The sequence below is a fragment of the Triplophysa dalaica genome, chromosome 24, assembly GCF_015846415.1.
Source record: "Triplophysa dalaica isolate WHDGS20190420 chromosome 24, ASM1584641v1, whole genome shotgun sequence".
Lineage (NCBI taxonomy): Eukaryota > Metazoa > Chordata > Actinopteri > Cypriniformes > Nemacheilidae > Triplophysa > Triplophysa dalaica.
In genome coordinates, this window is record NC_079565.1 from 16,753,170 (window position 1) to 16,779,929 (window position 26,760).

At 44.6% G+C, this 26,760-nt stretch overlaps 6 non-coding genes and 4 pseudogenes across 6 annotated transcripts; all 10 read right to left on the bottom strand.

Annotated features, from left to right (window-relative positions):
• Positions 1–1,555: 1,555 nt before the first annotated feature.
• On the bottom strand, positions 1,556–1,719 carry LOC130414949 (U1 spliceosomal RNA). The gene has a single exon (XR_008905729.1). It is a non-coding gene; the product is annotated as a U1 spliceosomal RNA (small nuclear RNA).
• Positions 1,720–2,526: 807 nt separating this feature from the next.
• LOC130415097 (U2 spliceosomal RNA) lies at positions 2,527–2,700 on the bottom strand (annotated as a pseudogene).
• Positions 2,701–8,858: 6,158 nt separating this feature from the next.
• Positions 8,859–9,022, bottom strand: LOC130415008 (U1 spliceosomal RNA). Its single transcript, XR_008905784.1, has one exon. It is a non-coding gene; the product is annotated as a U1 spliceosomal RNA (small nuclear RNA).
• Positions 9,023–9,834: 812 nt separating this feature from the next.
• On the bottom strand, positions 9,835–10,008 carry LOC130415094 (U2 spliceosomal RNA; annotated as a pseudogene).
• A 6,257-nt stretch (positions 10,009–16,265) lies between these two features.
• Positions 16,266–16,429, bottom strand: LOC130415018 (U1 spliceosomal RNA). Its single transcript, XR_008905793.1, has one exon. It is a non-coding gene; the product is annotated as a U1 spliceosomal RNA (small nuclear RNA).
• Positions 16,430–17,089: 660 nt separating this feature from the next.
• Positions 17,090–17,280, bottom strand: LOC130415082 (U2 spliceosomal RNA). Its single transcript, XR_008905856.1, has one exon. It is a non-coding gene; the product is annotated as a U2 spliceosomal RNA (small nuclear RNA).
• Positions 17,281–18,087: 807 nt separating this feature from the next.
• Positions 18,088–18,251, bottom strand: LOC130415006 (U1 spliceosomal RNA). The gene has a single exon (XR_008905782.1). It is a non-coding gene; the product is annotated as a U1 spliceosomal RNA (small nuclear RNA).
• An 814-nt stretch (positions 18,252–19,065) lies between these two features.
• Positions 19,066–19,242, bottom strand: LOC130415096 (U2 spliceosomal RNA; annotated as a pseudogene).
• Positions 19,243–23,156: 3,914 nt separating this feature from the next.
• On the bottom strand, positions 23,157–23,320 carry LOC130415007 (U1 spliceosomal RNA). Its single transcript, XR_008905783.1, has one exon. It is a non-coding gene; the product is annotated as a U1 spliceosomal RNA (small nuclear RNA).
• An 818-nt stretch (positions 23,321–24,138) lies between these two features.
• Positions 24,139–24,314, bottom strand: LOC130415093 (U2 spliceosomal RNA; annotated as a pseudogene).
• Between the last annotated feature and the right edge of the window lie 2,446 nt (positions 24,315–26,760).

A 26,760-nucleotide genomic window follows, 5' to 3' on the forward strand; every position in this document is an offset into this window, starting at 1 on the left:
GGCGTTTCCCATTGCTTAATGGGAATTCGCCAGGCACATGTCCAGATGCCATCCTCATCTAACACTTTGACTGGCAGACTTCGAACAGTGCAAAATCTACCCAACCACACACATATGTCTTCACCAGTCACTGTCTCATTGAACATTCTGACAACCACAGTTTTGAGTGTGTTGTCATGCAGTTTTTCAACAGTGAACATGGCGAACTGGGACCTAACATTTTCAAAACGCGACCAAAACTCACTGAGCAGGGAAGCGGTTTTAAAACTTAAATCAAAACCTTTGTTAAAAGGCAAGGTCAACAAACAATTCAAATCCGACGCATTAAAATTCAAAGCTTTTTGTACTAGCTTCCTGGAGAAGTCCAAACGGGACAACCCCAGGAGCTTTCCATCAACCTCTTTAAATAAAAACCGCACACTGTGGTGCCTCCGCACGCCGGCACGAGCAGCCGACATGGTGGAGGCACCTACAGCAGGTAATAAAAGAATAAAACAACAGTAATAAATAAGCAAATAAATAACCAATAAATAACCAATAAAACACTCACTTAAAAACGATCCGATGGACAAAACAGTCCTTTTAAAAACCGCTTCAGCAGAGGCGCTATCGCAGTATACCTCCTGTAGGTTTAAGCTCGTATTACCAAAAAAATACGGGCCGTCTTACCCACAAGAGGCGATCGCAAGCTCAACCCTCTGACCAGACACGTGATCTTAGCCAAAAGGCCGAGAAGCGATGCCCACAATGGGTGGCAAAAGGCAGAGCGTGGGGCGGCACCGACTATTGGGCTTGCGGTGCACATGCGCCTCAAAGGTCAGCGTGTGATCGTACGAACACACAATCAAATGTATCGTTTAAACAACAGAATCAATTAACCAATTAACGAAAGAAGAAATAATTAAATGGGCTATTTTTGAAGACCTGAACGAATGAAGGAACGGACTGAAAATCAAATGTATCGTTTAAACAACAGAATCAATTAACCGATTAACGAAAGAAGAAATAATTAAATGGGCTATTTATGAAGACCTGAACGAATGAAGGAACGGACTGACAATCAAATGTATTGTTTAAACAATAGAATAAATTAACCGATTAACGAAAGAAGAAATAATTAAATGGGCTATTTATGAAGACCTGAACGGATGAAGGAACGGACGAGCACGCACACGTTTCACAGAAATGAAGGTCAGCGTGGTCTGGCAGAATCTCCGTCGAAGATGCGTTCTATACTCGTCTGATGAGGCGTCCAAAATATGAACGAAAAAACAATTAAACAAATGAATCAAACATAAAACCAGCAAACGAATAAACGAATATCTAAATAATTATATATATAAATATACCTACATGCATACATACATACATACATACATGTATGTGTGTTTGGGAACGACGGAACAGCAAACAACCGTATTAAAAAAAAACATGGTATTAGGAAGTAATCGATCACTCGATTTGGTGCTCGTCTCTTGCGGAATCTGCAGATCTGACGCCAACAAGGTTCGAAATACGGACACAATACAAAATCTCTCTTCTTTTGATACATGATAAGGGGAGAGCGCGAACGCAGTCCCCCACTACCAGAAATTATGCAGTCGAGATTCCCACATTTGGGGAATTCGCAAAAGTCAACCCAACCTGAGTGCAATGGCCGAGCCTCGTCCTGGGTGAACCGCCTTCGTGATCATGGTGTCTCCCCTGCCAGGTAAGTATGATTTGCCCCGTTCGGGCAAGACATCGTTACTTGCCTCTGCCATGCGCATCAACGCTGACCCCGAGCGAGCGTTCGGCAACTGCAAGTTCCAGTTGATTGCTCTGTAGAACCCGTGGGAAAGCGCACGAAGGCGACGGTCCACAGGCAAACATACACATGAACAGACAAATACATTAAGAATTCAACGCAAACAGTCCACATATGTGCTGAAAGTGTTTCAATTGGATGCTGGACACCTTTTGCATTTAAGCATTTGGCAGACGCCTTATCCAAAGCGACTTACATTGCTTTATCCTATACATTTACATAGGTATTTGCAATTCCCAGGGATCGTACCCAAAACCTGTTAACGCAATGCTCTTACCACTGAGCTACAGGAAGCCCCGTTCTCTCTCTATAACACACAGCATTTAAGCCAGGCGCAAGCGTCTCTAATAGGAACTACGTTCTTCAACACATAACTATCCGCATACATTTAGGGCTTTAGTGAGTGCGTGCGTGAGACTGTGAGAGTGAGTGAGTGAGTGAGAGTGTGAGTGAGAGTGAGTGAGTGAGTGAGTGAGTGAGTGAGTGAGTGAGTGAGTGACTGAGTGACTGACTGAGTGAGTGACTGAGTGAGTGACTGAGTGAGTGACTGACTGACTGAGTGACTGACTGAGTGAGTGAGTGACTGAGTGAGTGAGTGACTGAGTGACTGAGTGACTGAGTACTTGCCAAAGTATTTTTCTGTATAAGACAGTCACGTGAGAAATAAAACTTTGCGTCTTCTCATCACTACCTTTCAACACAAGCTGCTATCCCCGAAAGGGGAATGCACCGTTCCTGGAGACACTGCAATACCAGGTCGATGCGTGGAGTGGGCGGAGCAAGCCCCGCTTCCAGCTCTGCGTTTCAAAAATCCATTTAATATATGGTCCCCAGATAGGGGACGTATCAGATATTAAACTGATAAGAACAGATTTTTTCTTTCGAAAAGTTTTATTGATCTTTTCACAGCATATGTCACTTTATGTTACAACATTTAACTTGGACAAGCACGTATTCTAAAACCATTATGGAGCAGGTTGTTTAAAACCCTTAAAAGAAAAACCTTTTTTAAAAATTTAAATAAAAACATCTCTCTTCTGTTGAACAGGAGCGGCGTGAGCCCTTAACAAATAAAAGTTCAGTTTGTCTCGCTCTCCAGAACAAGTTCATGCTAGGTGTTTGTGGTCCCAGCGGAGATCCTCTTGAACCGTGGCACCGCTGCTCCTCTCGAGTTAATCCTCTGAGGGGGAGCATCTACGGGCAGTCAGGGTCGGTGGCTGTGGAGACCTCCCTGTGAAGCTCCGGCCCCCACGTCCGATTGGGCACGTACGGCGTACTCCTGCCGCCTTGATGAGGCCAGCTGGTGAGTGGCTGGCAGAGACACCTGTACGTGCTTCCCTACCAGCAGGTTTCTGGAGGTCCAGATGGCATCCTTGATGCAATTTATGGTGATCCAGAGATCTATTTCATGTTTTTCTGGCTTTTTCCTCTGGATCACCCTGCCTCTCACCATGCGGTAATCTGGTACCCCCCCTGCTGGCAGGCACGGGAATTGCAGGGGGCCGGCCGTTGCCCACAGGTCTCTCGCAGCGCTGCACTCCCAGAGAGCATGCCTCACTGTCTCCGGCCTGCCACACCCAGACCGTGGGCAGGTCGCATCTTTGCCCATTCCTCGGGAATGCATCACCGCCCTGACCGGGAGGATCTCATGGGCCACCATCCACGCCAGATCTTTGTGCTTGTTCTGGAGTGCTGGGTGGGATACCTCACGCCACACCCTTTCTGCTTCACCTAGTGTGAGCCCAGGCACGGGGCTCACTTTTTCTCGCTCCTGAACAACAGATAGAATTGAGCGATGGTTAGTTAAAATTGTAACGTTTTCCTTTTCCAAGTTAAAATATTTTAAAAACTTTTTAATAGAAACATATGCTGGAGGAAGATTAAAAGCAATGGGTGTTCTTAGGTCTACTTTTAAAATCTTCAAGGACCTCAGATATGACCCCATCCAGAACCTGGCCATAGCTACTGTTTTGTGTTCTCTGGATGGGGCCATTGCGTATTTGATGTGTAATGCAGTGTATTGTGCTCCTAAAACCAGTTGGGGGTCTGGGACTCCTTTGCCTCCATGCTCCGGTGCTCTCTTCATTGTTTCTCTCCTCAGCCTCTCCCACTTAGACCCCCACAAAAAATAAAAAATTGCTCGATCCAGTGCTAAAAGAAAAAATCTGGGGGGATAAAAAATAGAACACAACAATAAAAGCAACGGTAAAATCACAGTTTTGATAATTAAAACTTTCCCTTCCAAAGTAAGTTGTCTCATTTGCCAGAACCCTAGTCTCTGTTACTTTTGCTAAAACGTCTGGCCAGTTTCTACTCCCTCCACCGTTGCTGTCAAATTTTACTCCCAATATCTTTAGATCTGCTTTTATTACTTTCAGGTCAAGTCCCTCCATTTCTGTGGGGAGCCAGGGGCCGAAGAACTGTGCTTGCGTTTTGTCCCTGTTCAATTTGGCCCCTGACGCCCGCCCAAACCAGTCAGTCACGTCCATGGTCCTCTTTATAGATAAAATGTCTGTGCATAAAATGTTGATATCATCCATGTATAAAACTGTCTTTGCTGTCAGTCCCCCTGTCCCTGGTATATCAAGTCCTTTTATCCACCGGTCCCTTCGCAAGATCTGCGCTAAAGGCTCAATAGAAGCCACGTACAGGAGAGGAGATAATGGACACCCCTGACGGACACCGCAACCTATATCTATTGCTTTTGAGAGGTTCCCATTTACTAGAATTCTGCTGGTTATATCTCGATATAGCAGACCCACCCACTTTAAAAACCTCCCTGGGAAACCCATTTTGTCCAGTACTTTGAATAAGTACTGGTGCGAGACTCGGTCGAAAGCTTTTTCAAAATCTAGATTTAAGACTACAAGCCTAATACTTCTGTCTCTCGCATAACAGATGGTGTCTCTTATCAGTACTAGCTGTCCGTGATCTTTCTCCCAGGGATAGCGCAGGCTTGGTCTGGGTGGATTAAGTCTGTTAAAACCGTCGACATTCGTTGCATTAAAACTTTGCTAAAAAGTTTCATATCCAAATTTAAAAGGGTTATAGGACGCCAGTTCTTCAAATCTGCCTTATCATCTTTTTTGTGTAGCAATGTCACTATTCCTGTTCTAAAACTTTCGGGTAAAATGTTGAGTTTGTCCAGGTCATTTAAAATCACAAAAGGTCTTCCGATAAAATGTCCAAAAGGTTTGATAAAACTCCACGGGAAGCCATCAGTTCCCGGTGACTTACCTTTCTTAAAATGCTTCAAAGCTTTTTCATTTCTAAAAGTGTGAAGTCTCTTACTAGGGGGGCGCTGTCTTTATTGTCTTAGTAATGCATGCGCAATCTCTTTTACGACTCTCCCCTCTGTACTCTTTTCTTTGTACAAATCTTCATAAAAACTTTCCACCACATTTAAAATGCCTTTTGTCTCGGTCATCATCTCGCCATGTCCGTCTTTGAGTTTCGTTATGGCTTTGTCTCTATTGATGATCTTCTTGAAAAAGTACCTTGAACATTTTTCCCTTCTTCAATTTCCTTTTCTTTGCACCTTAGGATCACACCTTTGCTTTTAATTTCAGTTTATTTTACCATTTCTTTCTTTACTTCTTCTATTTCTGCTTTAAAATCAAACCCATGTTTAAAAGGTTAAATAACGCTGCAGCCTCTTCTGCAACCCCACCATACGTCCGTGTTTCTTTCTCCTTTTTCCTTTTCCCTGCTTGTCTAAAAAAAATTTGTGTCTTACCCTTCACCATGTCCCACCAGTGTGCTCGTGATTGAAAAAGTCCTGAAGGGGTCTGCCATTGTTTGTATTGCTCTCCATACTGACTCACTATGTCCTTGTCCTGTAAAAGAGAGCAATTTTAATTTCCACAAACCCTTACCTACAGTCACGCCCGAGGGAAGTGAAAGGGTGCACGAAAGCATGACGTGATCTGAGAAAAATAGGGGGGTTAATGTAGCATCCGTGGGCGGGCAATTTCTAGTGAAAATAAAGTCTATACGAGAGGCTCGGGAACCGTCACCATTGGACCAGGTGAAGCCCTCCTCTCTGGGATGCATTGTTTTAAAACAGTCCGTCAATTTAAATCTCTTATGGTATTCTGCAATAAAACTGTTGTTTTGTCTTCCCTAAAATCTACTCCAGCCCCTTTCCTGTCCTTCTTACTTAAAACACAATTAAAATCTCCCGCTAAGATTAAAGGGTCTCTCCCTAAAAGGTGGGGTTGCAGATCTTTTAAAAGTTCATGTCTCTCGTTTTTTTCCGTAAAACCATACACATTTAAAATGTTAAAATCCTTGTCTAAAAAAGTCAGATTGGCTAAAAGTGCCCGCCCTTCTCTCACCACTGTGTTACCTTTCACCAAGATGTTAGGATTGTTATTAAAATGGCCACTCCATCATTTTTATTAAGATTTGAACCACTCCATAGTGATGGTCCATTGGGCCAAAGCTCTTCCCATTTTTTATATGATTTGATAAAAGGCAATGTGCACTCCTGTATATAAAAACATCTGACTTAAAAGAATTTAGACAGGATAAAACACTCTGTGCCCTTAAAATGGCTCTCACGCTTCTTACGTTGATTGTTGAGATGGTGAGGGTCATGATCATTAAAAGAGTAATATATGTTACTTTAAGAGGCATAATAAAAAACATTTAAAAGGGGTTTTACAAATACTTAAAACCATGGGATTGCTGTCTACTGCCCAGTATCTATGTCTTGTGAGACAAGTTCTTCCTTGATTCCTATTGATGAGGAGTCAAGGGTTGTAACTTGTTTCCCTCCGGAGCTGCTTTGAACCGGTCTCGGGGTGGATGCTTTAAGCTAAATGGATAAAAAGGATGTTTCATTGGGAGAGTTTGTGGGAAAGATCCTGTTCAGGTCTCCTAACGAGGAGGAATCTGAAACTGGTTCCAACCTATCTCTCTTCTCTATCTCTTTGGCCAAAGGGGATTTATTCACCCTTTTCCTTTTAACCTGAGCACTGGGAAGTGTGTTTTTGGATGCTTCTCCTTCATTTTGCTGTTGACTAATTTGAGTTTCTTGTTCCATATCATTTCTTCCTGTTTCGCATTCCTCTTCTTCTAGGTCTGGATTCATTTCCGAGTAGTCTGGGCCAGGCTCCGCCTCCTTTTCTATTTGATCTGTGCCGGCTGATTTTGGCGGGAGATTTGAAATGTGTAGCTCCGCCCCCTCATTAAACGTCTCTCTCGCTGTATTCCCCAATCTGTTTGATTTTAATTTGTTGGCAAAAGATTTTGGGCACTCTCTGTAGAGATGATTTGTGTCTCCACAGAGGTTACACTTTCTGCCGTTTGTGCACTCTTCAAAAGAGTGACCAATTTCTCTACATTTTTACAAAACGTTTTCTGGCACGCTTCTACCAGGTGCCCAAATTCGCCACACCTGCGGCAGAGTTTGGGCATTCCCTGATAGTGTATGTAGCCCCTGTTTTCTCCCAGAACTACCATTGATGGCAGATGTCTCAGGCCCTGGAAACCTTGGGGGTCGTCCCATTGTTTTATGGGAACCCTCCAAGCACAATTCCAAATACCGTCTTCATCCACAACCTTCATAGCCTGGCCCTTAACAGTGCAAAATCTTCCCAACCATACACAAATATCTTCTCCGCTCACAGCCTCATTAAACATTCTGACAATGACAACTTTCTGTGCATTGTCAGTCAATTTATCCACCTTGAACATGGAGAAGTGGGGTTTAGCTTGTTCAAAACGTTGCCAGAAACCGTTTAGTGTTGCTGCGTTCTTAAAACACACATCAAAACCTTTGTTAAAAGGCAGAGATAAAATACAATTTAAATCTTCTGGGGAAAACCCCAAAGTTTTTTTAATCTGTTTTCGTGAAAAATCCAACCTTGACATTTCAACCATTTTCCCATCTATTTCTGTAAGATTAAAACGCACATTGTGGTGCCTCCGCACGCCGGCACGAGTAGCCGACATGGTGGAGGCACCTACAGCAAACTAAAACAAACTTTAAAACTAGCAATAAATAGATAAATAAATAAATAAATAGCTTACCTTAAAACGAGTCGTTCAATACACTCCTCTCTCGACCAGAAGCCTTCCTTAAAAACTGCTTCAGCAGATGACGCCGCAACAGTGTACCTCTCGTAGGTATGGAGCTCGTGTTACTGATAAACACCAGCCAGGGAACCTACAAGAGGCGATCGCAACTCTACCTTCTAACAAGATACGTGATCTTAGCCAAAAGGCCGAGAAGCGATGCCCACAATGGGTGGCAAAAGGCAGAGCGTGGGGCGGCACCGACTATTGGGCTTGCGGTGCACATGCGCCTCAAAGGTCAGCGTGTGATCGTACGAACACACAATCAAATGTATCGTTTAAACAACAGAATCAATTAACCAATTAACGAAAGAAGAAATAATTAAATGGGCTATTTTTGAAGACCTGAACGAATGAAGGAACGGACTGAAAATCAAATGTATCGTTTAAACAACAGAATCAATTAACCGATTAACGAAAGAAGAAATAATTAAATGGGCTATTTTTGAAGACCTGAACGAATGAAGGAACGGACTGAAAATCAAATGTATCGTTTAAACAACAGAATCAATTAACCGATTAACGAAAGAAGAAATAATTAAATGGGCTATTTTTGAAGACCTGAACGGATGAAGGAACGGACGAGCACGCACACGTTTCACAGAAATGAAGGTCAGCGTGGTCTGGCAGAATCTCCGTCGAAGATGCGTTCTATACTCGTCTGATGAGGCGTCCAAAATATGAACGAAAAAACAATTAAACAAATGAATCAAACATAAAACCAGCAAACGAATAAATGAATACCTAAATAATTATATATATAAATATACCTACATGCATACATACATACATGTATGTGTGTTTGGGAACGACGGAACAGCAAACAACCGTATTAAAAAAAAAAACATGGTATTAGGAAGTAATCGATCACTCGATTTGGTGCTCGTCTCTTGCGGAATCTGCAGATCTGACGCCAACAAGGTTCGAAATACGGACACAATACAAAAGCTCTCTTCTTTTGATACATGATAAGGGGAGAGCGCGAACGCAGTCCCCCACTACCAGAAATTATGCAGTCGAGATTCCCACATTTGGGGAATTCGCAAAAGTCAACCCAACCTGAGTGCAATGGCCGAGCCTCGTCCTGGGTGAACCGCCTTCGTGATCATGGTGTCTCCCCTGCCAGGTAAGGATGATTTGCCCCGTTCGGGCAAGACATCGCTTACTTGCCTCTGCCATGCGCATCAACGCTGACCCCGAGCGAGCGTTCGGCAACTGCAAGTTCCAGTTGATTGCTCTGTAGAACCCGTGGGAAAGCGCACGAAGGAGACGGTCCACAGGCAAACATACACATGAACAGACAAATACATTAAGAATTCAACGCAAACAGTCCACATATGTGCTGAAAGTGTTTCAATTGGATGCTGGACACCTTTTGCATTTAAGCATTTGGCAGACGCCTTTATCCAAAGCGACTTACATTGCTTTATCCTATACATTTACATAGGTATTTGCAATTCCCAGGGATTGTACCCAAAACCTGTTAACGCAATGCTCTTACCACTGAGCTACAGGAAGCCCCGTTCTCTCTCTATCAAACAAAAGCATTTAAGCCAGGCGCAAGCGTCAACACATAACTATCCGCATACATTTAGGGCTTTAGTGAGTGCGTGCGTGAGACTGTGAGAGTGAGTGAGTGAGTGAGTGAGTGAGAGTGAGAGAGTTAGAGTGGAGTGAGAGTGTGAGAGTGAGTGAGGAGTGAGTGAGTGAGTGAGTGAGTGAGTGAGTGAGTGAGTGAGTGACTGAGTGAGTGACTGAGTGAGTGACTGAGTGAGTGACTGACTGACTGACTGACTGAGTGAGTGAGTTAGTGAGTGAGTGAGTGAGTGACTGAGTGAGTGACTGAGTACTTGCCAAAGTATTTTTCTGTATAAGACAGTCACGTGAGAAATAAAACTTTGCGTCTTCTCATCACTACCTTTCAACACAAGCTGCTATCCCCGAAAGGGGAATGCACCGTTCCTGGAGACACTGCAATACCAGGTCGATGCGTGGAGTGGGCGGAGCAAGCCCCGCTTCCAGCTCCGCGTTTCAAAAATCCATTTAATATATGGTCCCCAGATAGGGGACATATCAGATATTAAACTGATAAGAACAGATTTTTTCTTTCGAAAAGTTTTATTGACATCTGTGTTTCAAACATACATCTCCACATTCGGATAAAAAAGCATTTTCACATAAGTTATCTTAAAATATAGTGTAGTGAAAAAAAGCAGAATAAGAGATAATATCAATAAAATAAATTAAAAACACTCCCATGAGATGTTAAAAAGCTATACAGTCGAGGAGGTGCCCAATAAAAACCCACAATCTTAAAAAACCACTGTCTCTCGTCGTCCGTTGTCCAGAACCGGGAGGAGTCCCTGACAAGATGGCCATCACACCGCTCTGCAGAACAAGCCAATTTCCTTCCGTTTCCGGCGGCCAGCGGAAATCCTCTCCCTCCGGCCCGCTGGCCCGCTGTTCCCGTAACCAGATTGGTGAGGGTGCATCTACGGGCGACCAGGCACGGGGGCAAAGCCGGGACCCTAAGCGTGGCCCCAGCCCCCTCCTCCGAATGACACAGCCCGGCACCCCTGCAGCAAAGATCTTATAATCTGCTCGCACGCTTGGAGGGGCACCGTAACTTGTTTCCCTACCAGCAGGTTTCTGGTGGTCCAGAGGACATCCTTGATGACAGTCAGGGTAAGCCAGAGCGAGACGAATTGGTGTGTAGACAAAGCTCTCAAGCTCCGGCCTACCCCGTGGATGGCGAGCTTGTACTCCATCTGGACCCCACCTGCTGGCAGGCACGGGAAATACAGGGGCCAGTTCTGGCCCACAGGTCCCGCGCAGTGCCGCACTCCCAGAGGAGATGTCGTACTGTCTCCGGGGCATTGCACCCCGGACGTGGACAGATGGGGTTTCTGGCCATCCCTCTGGAGTGCATGACCGCCCTGGTCGGGAGGATTTCATGAGCCACCATCCACGTCAGGTCCTTGAGTCTGTTCTGAAGAGCGGGGTGGGCTGCATTCCTCCAAACTTGTGTGGCTTCACCTAGCGTGAGCCCTGGAATTGGACTCACTGCTTCCCGGTCCTTTACAAGAGAGACAAGAGACTTGTGGTAAGTTAAAACAGAAAGTTCCTGGTCCTCCAAACTGTATCTCTTTAAAAACTTCTTGATAAAATGGTACTCTTTTGGCAGATTAAAAGACACAGGGGTTCTAAGGTCGACAGGTAAAATCTTTAAAAAGCGCAAGTATGACCCCATCCAGAATCTCGCCATTGCCGCAGTCTTGTTGTTACTGGATGGGGTTGTGGCGTATTTGATGTGGAGGGCGGTAAATTTGCTCCCCAAGAACAAGTGGGGGTCTGGGAGGCCTTTTCCACCATGCTCCTTCCTTTTCTTAACCACATCTCTTCTTAAACGTTCCCATTTGGACCCCCAGAAGAAATAAAAAACTGCCCGATCCAAAGCTAAAAGAAAGGACCTAGGGGGACTAAAAACAGAGCACACCAGTAAAAGCAGGGGTAAAATCACAGACTTAAAAATTAAAACCTTCCCCTCTGCAGTCAACTGTCTAAGTCCCCAGAACCCTAATCTTTTCCTAGCTTTCCCTAACAAGTCAGTCCAGTTTTGTCCTCCGCCTCCCTCCTTGTCGAATTTAACCCCTAAAACTCTAAGACCAGTTTCTTTAAAAACCAAATCGAGTCCTCCTAAATCCGTTCTTCCCCATGGTCCAAAGAGCTGGGCTTCGGATTTTTTCCTGTTCAGCTTAGCGCCTGAAGCCTGACCATACCACTCTGTTAAATCCATTGCCCTTTGAACCGATAAAACGTCTGTGGATAAAAGGGTCACGTCATCCATATATAAAACACAAGTTGTAGTCAGTCCACCCGTCCCAGGCACCTCTAGTCCTTTTATCCATTTGTCCCTTCTCAAGATCTGTGCCAGTGGCTCGATGCAAGCCACATACAGGAGTGGAGATAAAGGACACCCCTGACGGACTCCACTGCGTATGTTCACGCTTTTTGATAAATGCCCGTTCACCAGAATTCTGCCGACTATGCCGTTATACAGCAGTCCCACCCATGCTATAAACCTCCCTGGAAAACCCATTTTTTGCAGTACCTGACGCAGGTACTGGTGCGAGACTCTGTCAAAGGCTTTTTCAAAATCTAAATTTAGGACTACTAAACTAATATTTCTGTCTCTCGCATAACAGATGGTGTCTCTAATCAGCACTAAGCTGTCCGTGATCTTCCTCCCGGGCACAGCACATGCTTGATCCGGGTGGATAACGTCCTCTAAAACCATAGACATCCTTGTGGCTAAAGCCTTACTAAAAAGCTTAACGTCAAGATTTAAAAGTGTAATTGGTCGCCAGTTCCTCAAGTCCGTCTTGTCCCCTTTTTTAAATAACAATGTTACTATCCCTACTCTATAGCTGTCTGGTAATCTGTCTAGAGTCTCAAATTCCTTAAAAACTGTCAGTAAGTCATGTGCTAAAATATCCCAGAATGTCATATAAAACTCTAAGGGGAGTCCATCCATCCCTGGAGACTTCCCCCGTTTAAAACCCTTTAAAGCTTTATGAATTTCTAAAATCGTAAAATCTTGAGATAAAAGCACATTTTGACCACTTACCTGTTTCTCTAAAATCCTAGCACTTCCTTTAAGATGTCATTTTTAATTTCTTTGTGCGAATAGAGGTTTTCATAAAACCTTGTCACCCAATTTAAAATGTCTGTAGTTGTGTGCACTTCCCCTCCCTCCGCTTTTAAAGACGTTATTGCTCCTCCACCTGACAATATTTTCTTAAAAAAGTATCTTGTGCACTTTTCTCCTTCTTCAATGTCTCTTTCCCTACTTCTTAAAATTACACCTTTGCTATGAGCTTCGCTTAAGTCGGACATCTCCTGTTTTACCTGTTTCATTTCATCATTAAAATCAAAACCATTATTTAAAAGATTAAAATACCTCTGTAGTCTTTTTTGCAGCCCCATCATGTATCTTTTCTCCTTTTTTTTCTTTTCCCTCCCTACCTTCTTAAAAAACTGTCTTGTCCGGTCTTTCACCATCTCCCACCACTGTGCCCGTGAATCGAAGAAGTCCTGGAGGGTTTGCCAGTTGCTGAACTGCTCTCTATATTCCTTAACTACCTCCTCATCTGTCAGTAAAGAGCAGTTCAGTTTCCACAGCCCTCCACCTACAGTCACACCCGTGGGAAAAGAAAGGGTGCACGACAGCATCATGTGGTCTGAAAAAAAGAGGGGGGTCAATGTTGCATCGGTTGGCCGGCAGTCCCTTGTAAAAATATAGTCGATTCGAGAGGCTCTGGCGCCATCACCACTGAACCAGGTGAAGCCCTCCTCTCTCTGATGCGTAGTTCTAAAACAGTCGACTAACTTAAAATCCTTAACTAATCCCTGCAATAAAACCGACGTTTTGTCAACTTTAAAATCCTCCCCTACTCTTTTCCTATCGTTGTGGTTTAAAACACAATTAAAATCCCCTGCAAAAATCAGGGGAGCCCTACCTAACATGTGGGGCTGCAAGTCTTCTAAAAGCTCATATCTTTCATTTTTCCCTGTAAAACCATACACATTAAGAATATTAAAATCCTTATCTAAAAAATTCAGATTTGCTAAAATTGCCCGCCCGTCCCTCACCACAGTGCTGCCCTTAACCAAGATATTTGGGTTGTTAATTAAAATGGCAACACCGTCACATTTATTAAAATTCGAACCACTCCATAGTGAAGGGCCTGTGGTCCACACCTCCTCCCACTTCCTGTAATGCTTTAAAAAGGGCAATCCGCACTCTTGCAATAAAAACACGTCTGACTTAAAACTTTTTAAAAAGGATAGTGTACTCTGCGCTCGTGTGGATGACCTCACACTTCTCACATTGACCGTTGAGATTGTGAGGGCCATAAGCGTTATGGTTAAAAAGGTATGAAACATAAAAGAAGCATTGAAAGAACATTAAAAGACTACAGAAAGGTTAAAATCATAAAATTTCTTCGGATACCTGCTCTTCCTTAACCTCCACTATTCTGGAGTCAGGGTAGCAGGTTCTTATGGCCTCCAGAGCCGCAGAGGAAATCTCTTGCGGCTCATTAGGCGATGATGTTCTTAGCTGAACTTGCAAAAAGGACACTTCATTAGGGGCTTCCTGAGGCCACATACGGTCCAGATCTTCCGAAAGGGGACTATCTGGCTGTTGTGTGGCTCTCGGCTTTTTCTCCTCCGTTTTGGACAGAGGAGATCCCGCAGGCCTTTTTTGCACTTGTGCATTTGGGAGCGAGACATCAGTTTCGCTCCCACTGGACTCCATACTGATCTCGGAAACCGTGACCAACGAGGATGTCGTTTCCTCTTCCTGTTCTTTTTCCAGTTCATCTCCATTTTATGGCTCCGCCCCTTGGGCCGCCCCGCTTGCTATCTCTTGGCCAATCCCTGAAGCTGGCTGAGAGTTTGAAATTCCCGCCAAAACTTCAGGGACCCGCCTCCTCCTCGCTTTGTTCGTTTGTTTGATGCACGTGTGGGGCGGCCATTTTGTTGCCCTTTAGCTTGTTGGCAAAACTTTTCGGGCAATCTCTGTAGAGATGGTTATAGTCACCACACAGATTGCACCGCCTGCCATTGGTACACTCATCAAAACCGTGACCAATTTCTCTACACTTCCCACAAACAATCACTTCGCATGCTTCGGCTAGATGCCCAATTTTGCCACATTTCCTACACAATTTGGGCATCCCTTGGTAATGGATGTAGCCCCGGTTTTCTCCCAACACAATCATGGATGGCAGATGCTTCAGGCCCTGGTAGCCCTCGGCGTCTTCCCATTGTTTAATGGGAATTCGCCAAGAGCAGTTCCAGATTCCATCCTCATCCACCACCTTAACTGGCTGGCCTCGAACCGTGCAGTATCTACCCAGCCATACACAAATGTCATCTCCAGTTACAGTTTCATTAAACATTCTAACAACCACAGTTCTAAGAGAGTTGTCAGAAAGCTTTTCCACATTAAACATGGAGAAATGGGTCTTAGCAGAATCAAACCGTTGCCAAAATGAAGTTAACAGGGAAGCGTTCTTAAAACTTAAATCAAAACCTTTGTTAAAAGGCAGGGTCATTAAACAGTTTATTTCTGCCACATCAAAACGTAAAACTTTTTGGACAAGCTTCCTGGAGAAGTCCAAACGGGACATCCCCAGGAGCTTTCCATCAACTTCTTTAAATAAAAACCGCACACTGTGGTGCCTCCGCAAGCCGGCACGGGCAGCCGACATGATGGAGGCACCTACAGCAGGAATTAAAAGAATAAAACTCCAGTAATAAATAAACAATAAATAAGCAATAAATAAACAATAAATAAACAATAAAACACTCACCTTAAAACAATCTGATGGAGTAAAATGGACCCTTTAAAAGCCGCTTAAGCTGGGATGCTCTCGCAGTATACCTCCTGTTGGTTTAAACTCGTATTATCAAATAAATACGAGCCGTCGTACCCACAAGAGGCGATCGCAAGCTCAACCCTCTGACCAGACACTTGATCTTAGCCAAAAGGCCGAGAAGCGATGCCCACAATGGGTGGCAAAAGGCAGAGCGTGGGGCGGCACCGACTATTGGGCTTGCGGTGCACATGCGCCTCAAAGGTCAGCGTGTGATCGTACGAACACACAATCAAATGTATCGTTTAAACAACAGAATCAATTAACCAATTAACGAAAGAAGAAATAATTAAATGGGCTATTTTTGAAGACCTGAACGAATGAAGGAACGGACTGAAAATCAAATGTATCGTTTAAACAACAGAATCAATTAACCGATTAACGAAAGAAGAAATAATTAAATGGGCTATTTTTGAAGACCTGAACGAATGAAGGAACGGACTGAAAATCAAATGTATCGTTTAAACAACAGAATCAATTAACCGATTAACGAAAGAAGAAATAATTAAATGGGCTATTTATGAAGACCTGAACGGATGAAGGAACGGACGAGCACGCACACGTTTCACAGAAATGAAGGTCAGCGTGGTCTGGCAGAATCTCCGTCAAAGATGCGTTCTATACTCGTCTGATGAGGCGTCCAAAATATGAACGAAAAAACAATTAAACAAATGAATCAAACATAAAACCAGCAAACGAATAAATGAATACCTAAATAATTATATATATAAATATACCTACATGCATACATACATACATGTATGTGTGTTTGGGAACGACGGAAGAGCAAACAACCGTATTAAAAAAAAACATGGTATTAGGAAGTAATCGATCACTCGATTTGGTGCTCCTCTCTTGCGGAATCTGCAGATCTGACGCCAACAAGGTTCGAAATACGGACACAATACAAAAGCTCTCTTCTTTTGATACATGATAAGGGGAGAGCGCGAACGCAGTCCCCCACTACCAGAAATTATGAGGTCGAGATTCCCACATTTGGGGAATTCGCAAAAGTCAACCCAACCTGAGTGCAATGGCCGAGCCTCGTCCTGGGTGAACCGCCTTCGTGATCATGGTGTCTCCCCTGCCAGGTAAGTATGATTTGCCCCGTTCGGGCAAGACATCGCTTACTTGCCTCTGCCATGCGCATAAACGCTGACCCCGAGCGAGCGTTCGGCAACTGCAAGTTCCAGTTGATTGCTCTGTAGAACCCGTGGGAAAGCGCACGAAGGAGACGGTCCACAGGCAAACATACACATGAACAGACAAATACATTAAGAATTCAACGCAAACAGTCCACATATGTGCTGAAAGTGTTTCAATTGGATGCTGGACACCTTTTGCATTTAAGCATTTGGCAGACGCCTTTATCCAAAGCGACTTACATTGCTTTATCCTATACATTTACATAGGTATTTGCAATTCCCAGGGATCGTACCCAAAACCTGTTAACGCAATGCTCTTACCACTGAGCTACAGGAAGCCCCGTTCTCTCTCTATCACACAACAGCATTTAAGCCAGGCGCAAGCGTCTCTAATAGGAACTACGTTCTTCAACACATAACTATCCGCATACATTTAGGGCTTTAGTGAGTGCGTGCGTGAGACTGTGAGAGAGTGAGAGTGAGAGTGTGAGAGAGTGAGTGACTGAGTGAGTGAGTACTTGCCAAAGTATTTTTCTGTATAAGACAGTCACGTGAGAAATAAAACTTTGCGTCTTCTCATCACTACCTTTCAACACAAGCTGCTATCCCCGAAAGGGGAATGCACCGTTCCTGGAGACACTGCAATACCAGGTCGATGCGTGGAGTGGTCGGAGCAAGCCCCGCTTCCAGCTCCGCGTTTCAAAAATCCATTTAATATATGGTCCCCAGATAGGGGACGTATCAGATATTAAACTGATAAGAACAGATACTACACTTGATCTTAGCCAAAAGGCCGAGAAGCGATGCCCACAATGGGTGGCAAAAGGCAGAGCGTGGGGCGGCACCGACTATTGGGCTTGCGGTGCACATGCGCCTCAAAGGTCAGCGTGTGATCGTACGAACACACAATCAAATATATCGTTTAAACAACAGAATCAATTAACCAATTAACGAAAGAAGAAATAATTAAATGGGCTATTTTTGAAGACCTGAACGAATGAAGGAACGGACTGAAAATCAAATGTATCGTTTAAACAACAGAATCAATTAACCGATTAACGAAAGAAGAAATAATTAAATGGGCTATTTATGAAGACCTGAACGAATGAAGGAACGGACTGACAATCAAATGTATTGTTTAAACAATAGAATAAATTAACCGATTAACGAAAGAAGAAATAATTAAATGGGCTATTTATGAAGACCTGAACGGATGAAGGAACGGACGAGCACGCACACGTTTCACAGAAATGAAGGTCAGCGTGGTCTGGCAGAATCTCCGTCGAAGATGCGTTCTATACTCGTCTGATGAGGCGTCCAAAATATGAACGAAAAAACAATTAAACAAATGAATCAAACATAAAACCAGCAAACGAATAAATGAATATCTAAATAATTATATATATAAATATACCTACATGCATACATACATACATGTATGTGTGTTTGGGAACGACGGAACAGCAAACAACCGTATTAAAAAAAAACATGGTATTAGGAAGTAATCGATCACTCGATTTGGTGCTCGTCTCTTGCGGAATCTGCAGATCTGACGCCAACAAGGTTCGAAATACGGACACAATACAAAATCTCTCTTCTTTTGATACATGATAAGGGGAGAGCGCGCACGCAGTCCCCCACTACCAGAAATTATGCAGTCGAGATTCCCACATTTGGGGAATTCGCAAAAGTCAACCCAACCTGAGTGCAATGGCCGAGCCTCGTCCTGGGTGAACCGCCTTCGTGATCATGGTGTCTCCCCTGCCAGGTAAGTATGATTTGCCCCGTTCGGGCAAGACATCGCTTACTTGCCTCTGCCATGCGCATCAACGCTGACCCCGAGCGAGCGTTCGGCAACTGCAAGTTCCAGTTGATTGCTCTGTAGAACCCGTGGGAAAGCGCACGAAGGCGACGGTCCACAGGCAAACATACACATGAACAGACAAATACATTAAGAATTCAACGCAAACAGTCCACATATGTGCTGAAAGTGTTTCAATTGGATGCTGGACACCTTTTGCATTTAAGCATTTGGCAGACGCCTTTATCCAAAGCGACTTACATTGCTTTATCCTATACATTTACATAGGTATTTGCAATTCCCAGGGATCGTACCCAAAACCTGTTAACGCAATGCTCTTACCACTGAGCTACAGGAAGCCCCGTTCTCTCTCTATCACACAACAGCATTTAAGCCAGGCGCAAGCGTCTCTAATAGGAACTACGTTCTTCAACACATAACTATCCGCATACATCTAGGGCTTTAGTGAGTTCGTGCGTGAGACTGTGAGAGAGTGAGAGTGAGAGTGAGAGTGTGAGAGAGTGAGTGAGTGAGTGAGTGAGTGAGTGAGTGAGTGAGTGACTGACTGAGTGAGTGAGTGAGTGAGTGAGTGAGTGAGCGAGCGAGCGAGTGAGTGAGTGAGTGAGTGACTGAGTGAGTGACTGAGTGACCGAGTGAGTGAGTGACCGAGTGAGTGACTGAGTGAGTGAGTACTTGCCAAAGTATTTTTCTGTATAAGACAGTCACGTGAGAAATAAAACTTTGCGTCTTCTCATCACTACCTTTCAACACAAGCTGCTATCCCCGAAAGGGGAATGCACCGTTCCTGGAGACACTGCAATACCAGGTCGATGCGTGGAGTGGGCGGAGCAAGCCCCGCTTCCAGCTCCGCGTTTCAAAAATCCATTTAATATATGGTCCCCAGATAGGGGACGTATCAGATATTAAACTGATAAGAACAGATTTTTTCTTTCGAAAAAAGTTTATTGTCATCATGTATCTTTTTTTGTTCTCAATTTCATAACATTTTTAACATTTCAATTTAAAAATTCACACAAAGATAAAAACATTTCAAAGAGTGAATCATAGAAAGAGAGATAAAAAATACATAAAACAAGGAATGACATACAAGATATGATAAACATGTTTAAAAATCCAAACACATGTTCTAAAAGGTATAAAACATATGTTTAAAACTTCCAAACATGCCTAAAAACCCTCTACGGTGTTTAAAAAGGTAAAAAAGAACAGGAAATGACCATTTAAACCAGCAATCTTAAAAAACCACTGTCTCTCGTCATCCGTTGTCCAGAACCGGGAGGAGTCCCTGACAAGATGGCCGTCGCCCCGCTCTGCAGAACAAACCAATTTCCTTCCATTTCCGGCAGCCAGCGGAAATCCTCTCCCTCCGGCCCGCTGGCCCGCTGTTCCCGTAGCCAGATTGGTGAGGGTGCATCTACGGGCGGCCAGGTGCGGGGGCAAGGCCGGGACCCTAAGCGTGACCCCAGCCCCCTCCTCCGAATGACAAGGTCCGGCACCCCTGCAGCTTAGATGTCATCATCCGCTCGCGAGCGTGGAGGGGCACCGTAACCTGTTTCCCCACCAGCAGGTTTTTGGTGGTCCAGATGACTTCCTTGTTATGTTCAGGGTGAGCCAGAGCGAGATGAGTTGTTGTGAAGTCAAACCTCTCGAGCTCCGGCCCACCCCATGGAAGGAGAGCTCGTAGTCCATCTGGACCCCACCCGCTGGCAGGCTCGGGAAACTAGGGGGCCAGTTAAGGTCACACAGGCCCCGCGCAGTGCCGCACTTCCAGAGGAGGTGTCTCACTGTCTCCGGGGCATTAAACCCCGGACGTGGACAGATCGGGTTCCTGGCCATTCCTCTAGAGTGCATAACCGCCCTGGCTGGGAGGATTTCATGAACCGCCATCCACATCAGGTCCTTGAGCCGGTTCTGAAGAGCGGGGTGGGCTACATTCCTCAAAGCTTGTGTGGCTTCACCTAGAGTGAGCCCTGGAATTGGACTCACTGCTTCCCGGTCCTGCACAAGGGAGACAAGAGACTTGTGGTTAGTTAAAACATAGCTTGGAGGCCCGGGAACTCTCTGTTTCTTTAAAAACATTTTAATAAAAGTAGCATGTGGGGCTGCAAGTCCTCTAAAATCTCATATCTCATTTTCCGAGTAAAACCATACACATTAAGAACGTTAAAAGCACTGTCTAAGAATATCAAAGTTGCTAAAAGTGCTCGCCCCCTTCTTTTTTGTGTTGGATCCACTCCAAAAGGAGGGACCTTGGCTCCATCAATCTTTCCACTTCCTTTAGCGTTGTAACAACAGGGGAGAGCACAGTGTTGCAATAAAAAGACATGAGCTTTAAAAGTTTTTAACGTTAATAAAAAACTCTGTGCTCGTACAGGGGATCTCACACTTCTTACATTGATTGGGCAGATTGTGAGAGTCATGAGCAGTATGGTTAAAAACATGAGCACTAAAAAGGAAATGTACAAGCAGCAACATACTTAACTTAAAATCAGAGAAGTTCTTGTGACACTTGCTCCTCCTTAATCCCAATAGTTAGGGGATCAGGAGGAACAGTGCCCATCACTTCAGGAGCAGCAGAGGAGCTCTCTTGTTGCTCCTTTGGTGATGATGTTTTTAGCTTAACGTGCAAAAAGGAAACCTCATTTGGGGATTCATGAGGCCACACACGGTCCAGACTTTCTGATGAAGAACTATCTGGCCGCGGTGTAGCCTTCAATCTTTTCTCCTCTGTATCAACCAGAGGAGATCCCGCAGGTCTTTTTTGCACCTGAGCGTTTGGGAGGGAACAGTCAGTTACACTCCGATCAGACTCCATGCTTATTTCCGAGACAGTGATTAGGGAGGAAGTCGTATCCTCCTCTCCCTCATTCTGTTCATTTCCATTTTGGGAGGTGACTTCCTCCCCCTGTTTAACCGAACCTTCCGACTCCGCCCCTGGGGCCGCCCCATCCTCCCTTTGTTGGCCAATCCCTGTGGCTGGCTGGGCGAGTGGGATTCCCGCCAAAACCTCAGGGACCGCCTCCTCTCTTTGTTCTTCGGCTTGTGGGGCGGCCATTTTGTTGCCCTTTAGTTTGTTGGCAAAACTTTTCGGGCAATCTCTGTAGAGATGGGTAGATTCTCCACAGAGATTACACCTCCTGCCATTGGTACATTGTTCAAAACTATGACCAATTTCTCTGCACTTCCCACATATCAGCTCTGTGCATGCTTCAGCGAGATGCCCCATGTTGCCACATTTTCTACATAATTTTGGCATCCCCTGATAATGGATGTAGCCTCTGTTCTCTCCTAGCACAATCATGGAAGGCAGATGTTTCAGGCCCTGGTAGCCCCTGGCGTCTTCCCATTGTTTAATGGGAATTCGCCAGGCACATGTCCAGATGCCATCCTCATCTAACACTTTGACTGGCAGACTTCGAACAGTGCAAAATCTACCCAACCACACACATATGTCTTCACCAGTCACTGTCTCATTGAACATTCTGACAAACACAGTTTTGAGTGTGTTGTCATGCAGCTTTTCAACAGTAAACATGGCAAACTGGGACTTAACATTTTCAAAACGTGACCAAAACTCAATGAGCAGGGAAGCGGTTTTAAAACTTAGATCAAAACCTTTGTTAAAAGGCAAGGTCAACAAACAATTCAAATCAGACGCATTAAAATTCAAAACTTTTTGTACTAGCTTCCTGGAGAAGTCCAAACGGGACAACCCCAGGAGCTTTCCATCTACCTCTTTAAATAAAAACCGCACACTGTGGTGCCTCCGCAAGCCGGCACGAGCAGCCGACATGATGGAGGCACCCACAGCAGGTAGTAAAACAAATAAAAACAACAACAATAAATAAGCAATAAATAAGTAAAATCACTCACCTTAAAAACGATCCTTGATAAAAAAGGGTCCCTTTAAAAGCCGCTTGTCCGAGCAGTATACCTCCTGAAGTTTGTCGACTCGTGTATTGAATAACACGAATCAGGGAAACCTCCAAGAGGCGATCGCAACACAACCTATTGACCAGACACGTGATCTTAGCCAAAAGGCCGAGAAGCGATGCCCACAATGGGTGGCAAAAGGCAGAGCGTGGGGCGGCACCGACTATTGGGCTTGCGGTGCACATGCGCCTCAAAGGTCAGCGTGTGATCGTACGAACACACAATCAAATGTATCGTTTAAACAACAGAATCAATTAACCAATTAACGAAAGAAGAAATAATTAAATGGGCTATTTTTGAAGACCTGAACGAATGAAGGAACGGACTGAAAATCAAATGTATCGTTTAAACAACAGAATCAATTAACCGATTAACGAAAGAAGAAATAATTAAATGGGCTATTTATGAAGACCTGAACGAATGAAGGAACGGACTGACAATCAAATGTATTGTTTAAACAATAGAATAAATTAACCGATTAACGAAAGAAGAAATAATTAAATGGGCTATTTATGAAGACCTGAACGGATGAAGGAACGGACGAGCACGCACACGTTTCACAGAAATGAAGGTCAGCGTGGTCTGGCAGAATCTCCGTCGAAGATGCGTTCTATACTCGTCTGATGAGGCGTCCAAAATATGAACGAAAAAACAATTAAACAAATGAATCAAACATAAAACCAGCAAACGAATAAATGAATATCTAAATAATTATATATATAAATATACCTACATGCATACATACATACATGTATGTGTGTTTGGGAACGACGGAACAGCAAACAACCGTATTAAAAAAAACATGGTATTAGGAAGTAATCGATCACTCGATTTGGTGCTCGTCTCTTGCGGAATCTGCAAATCTGACGCCAACAAGGTTCGAAATACGGACACAATACAAAATCTCTCTTCTTTTGATACATGATAAGGGGAGAGCGCGCACGCAGTCCCCCACTACCAGAAATTATGCAGTCGAGATTCCCACATTTGGGGAATTCGCAAAAGTCAACCCAACCTGAGTGCAATGGCCGAGCCTCGTCCTGGGTGAACCGCCTTCGTGATCATGGTGTCTCCCCTGCCAGGTAAGTATGATTTGCCCCGTTCGGGCAAGACATCGCTTACTTGCCTCTGCCATGCGCATCAACGCTGACCCCGAGCGAGCGTTCGGCAACTGCAAGTTCCAGTTGATTGCTCTGTAGAACCCGTGGGAAAGCGCACGAAGGCGACGGTCCACAGGCAAACATACACATGAACAGACAAATACATTAAGAATTCAACGCAAACAGTCCACATATGTGCTGAAAGTGTTTCAATTGGATGCTGGACACCTTTTGCATTTAAGCATTTGGCAGACGCCTTTATCCAAAGCGACTTACATTGCTTTATCCTATACATTTACATAGGTATTTGCAATTCCCAGGGATCGTACCCAAAACCTGTTAACGCAATGCTCTTACCACTGAGCTACAGGAAGCCCCGTTCTCTCTCTATCACACAACAGCATTTAAGCCAGGCGCAAGCGTCTCTAATAGGAACTACGTTCTTCAACACATAACTATCCGCATACATTTAGGGCTTTAGTGAGTGCGTGCGTGAGACTGTGAGAGTGAGTGAGTGAGTGAGTGAGAGTGAGAGAGTGAGAGTGTGAGTGAGAGTGTGAGAGAGTGAGTGAGTGACTGAGTGAGTGACTGAGTGAGTGAGTGAGTGAGTGAGTGAGTGAGTGAGTGAGTGAGTGAGTGAGTGAGTGACTGAGTGAGTGAGTGAGTGACCGAGTGAGTGAGTGACCGAGTGAGTGACTGAGTGACTGAGTACTTGCCAAAGTATTTTTCTGTATAAGACAGTCACGTGAGAAATAAAACTTTGCGTCTTCTCATCACTACCTTTCAACACAAGCTGCTATCCCCGAAAGGGGAATGCACCGTTCCTGGAGACACTGCAATACCAGGTCGATGCGTGGAGTGGGCGGAGCAAGCCCCGCTTCCAGCTCCGCGTTTCAAAAATCCATTTAATATATGGTCCCCAGATAGGGGACGTATCAGATATTAAACTGATAAGAACAGATTTTTTCTTTCGAAAAAAGGTTTATTTTCACAATTTCATTTCAGAACACAACAGCATTTCATTTAAAACAGGAACATAAAAAGGGGTATAGTGTCACGTGTGTTGTGTTTAAAAAGACATTTGTAATAAAACTCTTTGAAATGTTTCCCAGTTGTTTAAAAAGGAACGAAACGGAGTCTGTTGTTCAAGACCGGGTTGAGTCCCTACTAAAAGGGTCGTCATCCTGCTCTGCAGCACCGGACTCGCCCAGAGGAGATCCTCTCCCTCCGGCCCGCTGGCCCGCTGTTCCCGTAGCCGTTAGTGGTGAGGGTGCATCTACGGGCGACCCGGGGTTGGTGGCCAGGACCCTCTCTGTGTGACCCCGGCCCCCCCGTCCGAATATCGATGCGCGGCGCCCCTGCAGCATGTTACTTGCCATCTTTTCAATTGCGTGGAGGGGCACCGTCACACGCTTCCCCACCAGCAGGTTTCTGGCAGTCCAGATGGCGTCTTTAATGACGTTTAGGGTGAGCCAGAGCAAGGTGAACTGATGCGCTGTACAACTGTTTAAACTCCGGCCCACCCCCAGGATGGCAAGTTTGTAGTCCATCTGGACCCCACCCGCTGGTAGGCACGGGAAAAATAGGGGGCCGGTTATGGTCCACTGGTCCTGTGCAACACCGCAGTCCCAGAGCATATGCCTCACGGTCTCCGGGTCATTGCACCCGGACCGGGGGCACGTGGAGGTGGTGGCCATGCCCCGGGAGTGCATAACCCCTCTGGTCGGGAGGATCTCATGGGCTGCCATCCATGTCAAATCTTTGTGGCGGTTTTGCAGAGCAGGGTGGGCAGCATTTCGCCAAACTTGTTTGGCCTCCTTTAGAGTGAGGCCTGGCACTGGACTCACCGGTTCCCGGTCCTGAACAAGAGAAATAATAGATTTATGATTTCTTAAAAAACTGGCATCTTTGTTTTCTAACACATGTCTTTTTAAAAACTTCTTAATAAAAACATACTCTTTTGGTAAGTTAAAAGCTACTGGGGTTTTCAAGTCTACTTTTATTATTTTTAAAATTCTCAAATAAGACCCCATCCAAAACCGAACCATGGCTGCTGTTTTGTTGTCTCTGGATGGGTTCACTGCGTAATTGATGTGGAGAGCGGTGAAACGGCTGGCTAAAAACAAGTGGGGGTCTGGGAGGCCTTTTCCACCATTTTCTTGTCTTTTCTTGACCACGTCTCTCTTCAGTCTTTCCCACTTGGACCCCCACAGGAAGTAAAACACCGCTCTGTCCAGTTGTAAAAGGAAGAATCTCGGGGGACTAAAAACAGAACATATTAATAATAGCAAAGGTAAAATAACAGCTTTAAAAATTAAAACCTTACCTTCGAGTGTCAAGAGTCTTAGTCCCCAAAACCCCAGTCTTTTCCTAACTTTCCCTATCAAGTCAGTCCAATTTCCCCGTCCACCTCCATCGCTGTCAAATTTTACACCTAAAATTCTCAGGTCAGTTTGTTTAAGATCCAAATCAAGTCCTTGTGTGTCTACGTGTCCCCACGGCCCGAAGAGCTGGGCCTCAGACTTGCTCCTGTTGAGTTGGGCGCCTGAGGCCCGACCGTACCAGTCAGTCAAGTCCATTGCTCTCCGTATTGATAAAAAGTCAGTGGCTAAAAGGGTCACATCGTCCATATATAAAACACAAGTTGCTGTCAGTCCACCGGTTCCCGGAATGTCTAGTCCTTTAATCCATTTGTCCCTTCTCAAGATCTGTGCCAGTGGCTCAATACAGGCCACATACAGGAGGGGAGATAAAGGACACCCCTGACGGACACCACTGTGTATATGTACCACTTTTGAAAGATACCCATTTACAAGGATTCTGCTGACCGGGCCGTTGTACAGCAGTCCCACCCATGCTATAAACCTACCTGGGAATCCCATTTTTTGCAGTACCCTGAACAGGTACTGGTGCGAGATTCGGTCAAAAGCTTTTTCAAAGTCTAAATTTAGAACTGCTAGTCGAATGTTTCTGTCTCTCGCATAACAGATAGCATCTCTGATCAGCACTAAGCTGTCCGTGATCTTCCTCCCGGGCACAACACAAGCTTGATCCGGGTGGATTACGTCCTCTAAAACCGTCGACATACGAGTTGCTAAAACCTTGCTAAAAAGTTTAAGGTCAAAATTTAAAAGAGTGATCGGTCTCCAGTTCTTGAGGTCAGTCTTATCTCCTTTTTTGTGCAACAAGGAAACTATCCCTATTCTAAAACTGTCAGGAAGTCGGTCAAGAGTCTCAAATTCTTTAAAAACTGTCAGTAATTCCTGTGCTAAAAGATCCCAGAGCGTCTGGTAAAACTCAAGGGGAAGCCCATCCTTACCTGGTGATTTCCCCCGTTTAAAACCTTTAAGAGCTTTCTCCAGTTCGTTGACAGTGAAATCTTGAGATAAAAGCACAGTGTTGTCAATTTTATTTTCTAAAAACTCTAAAA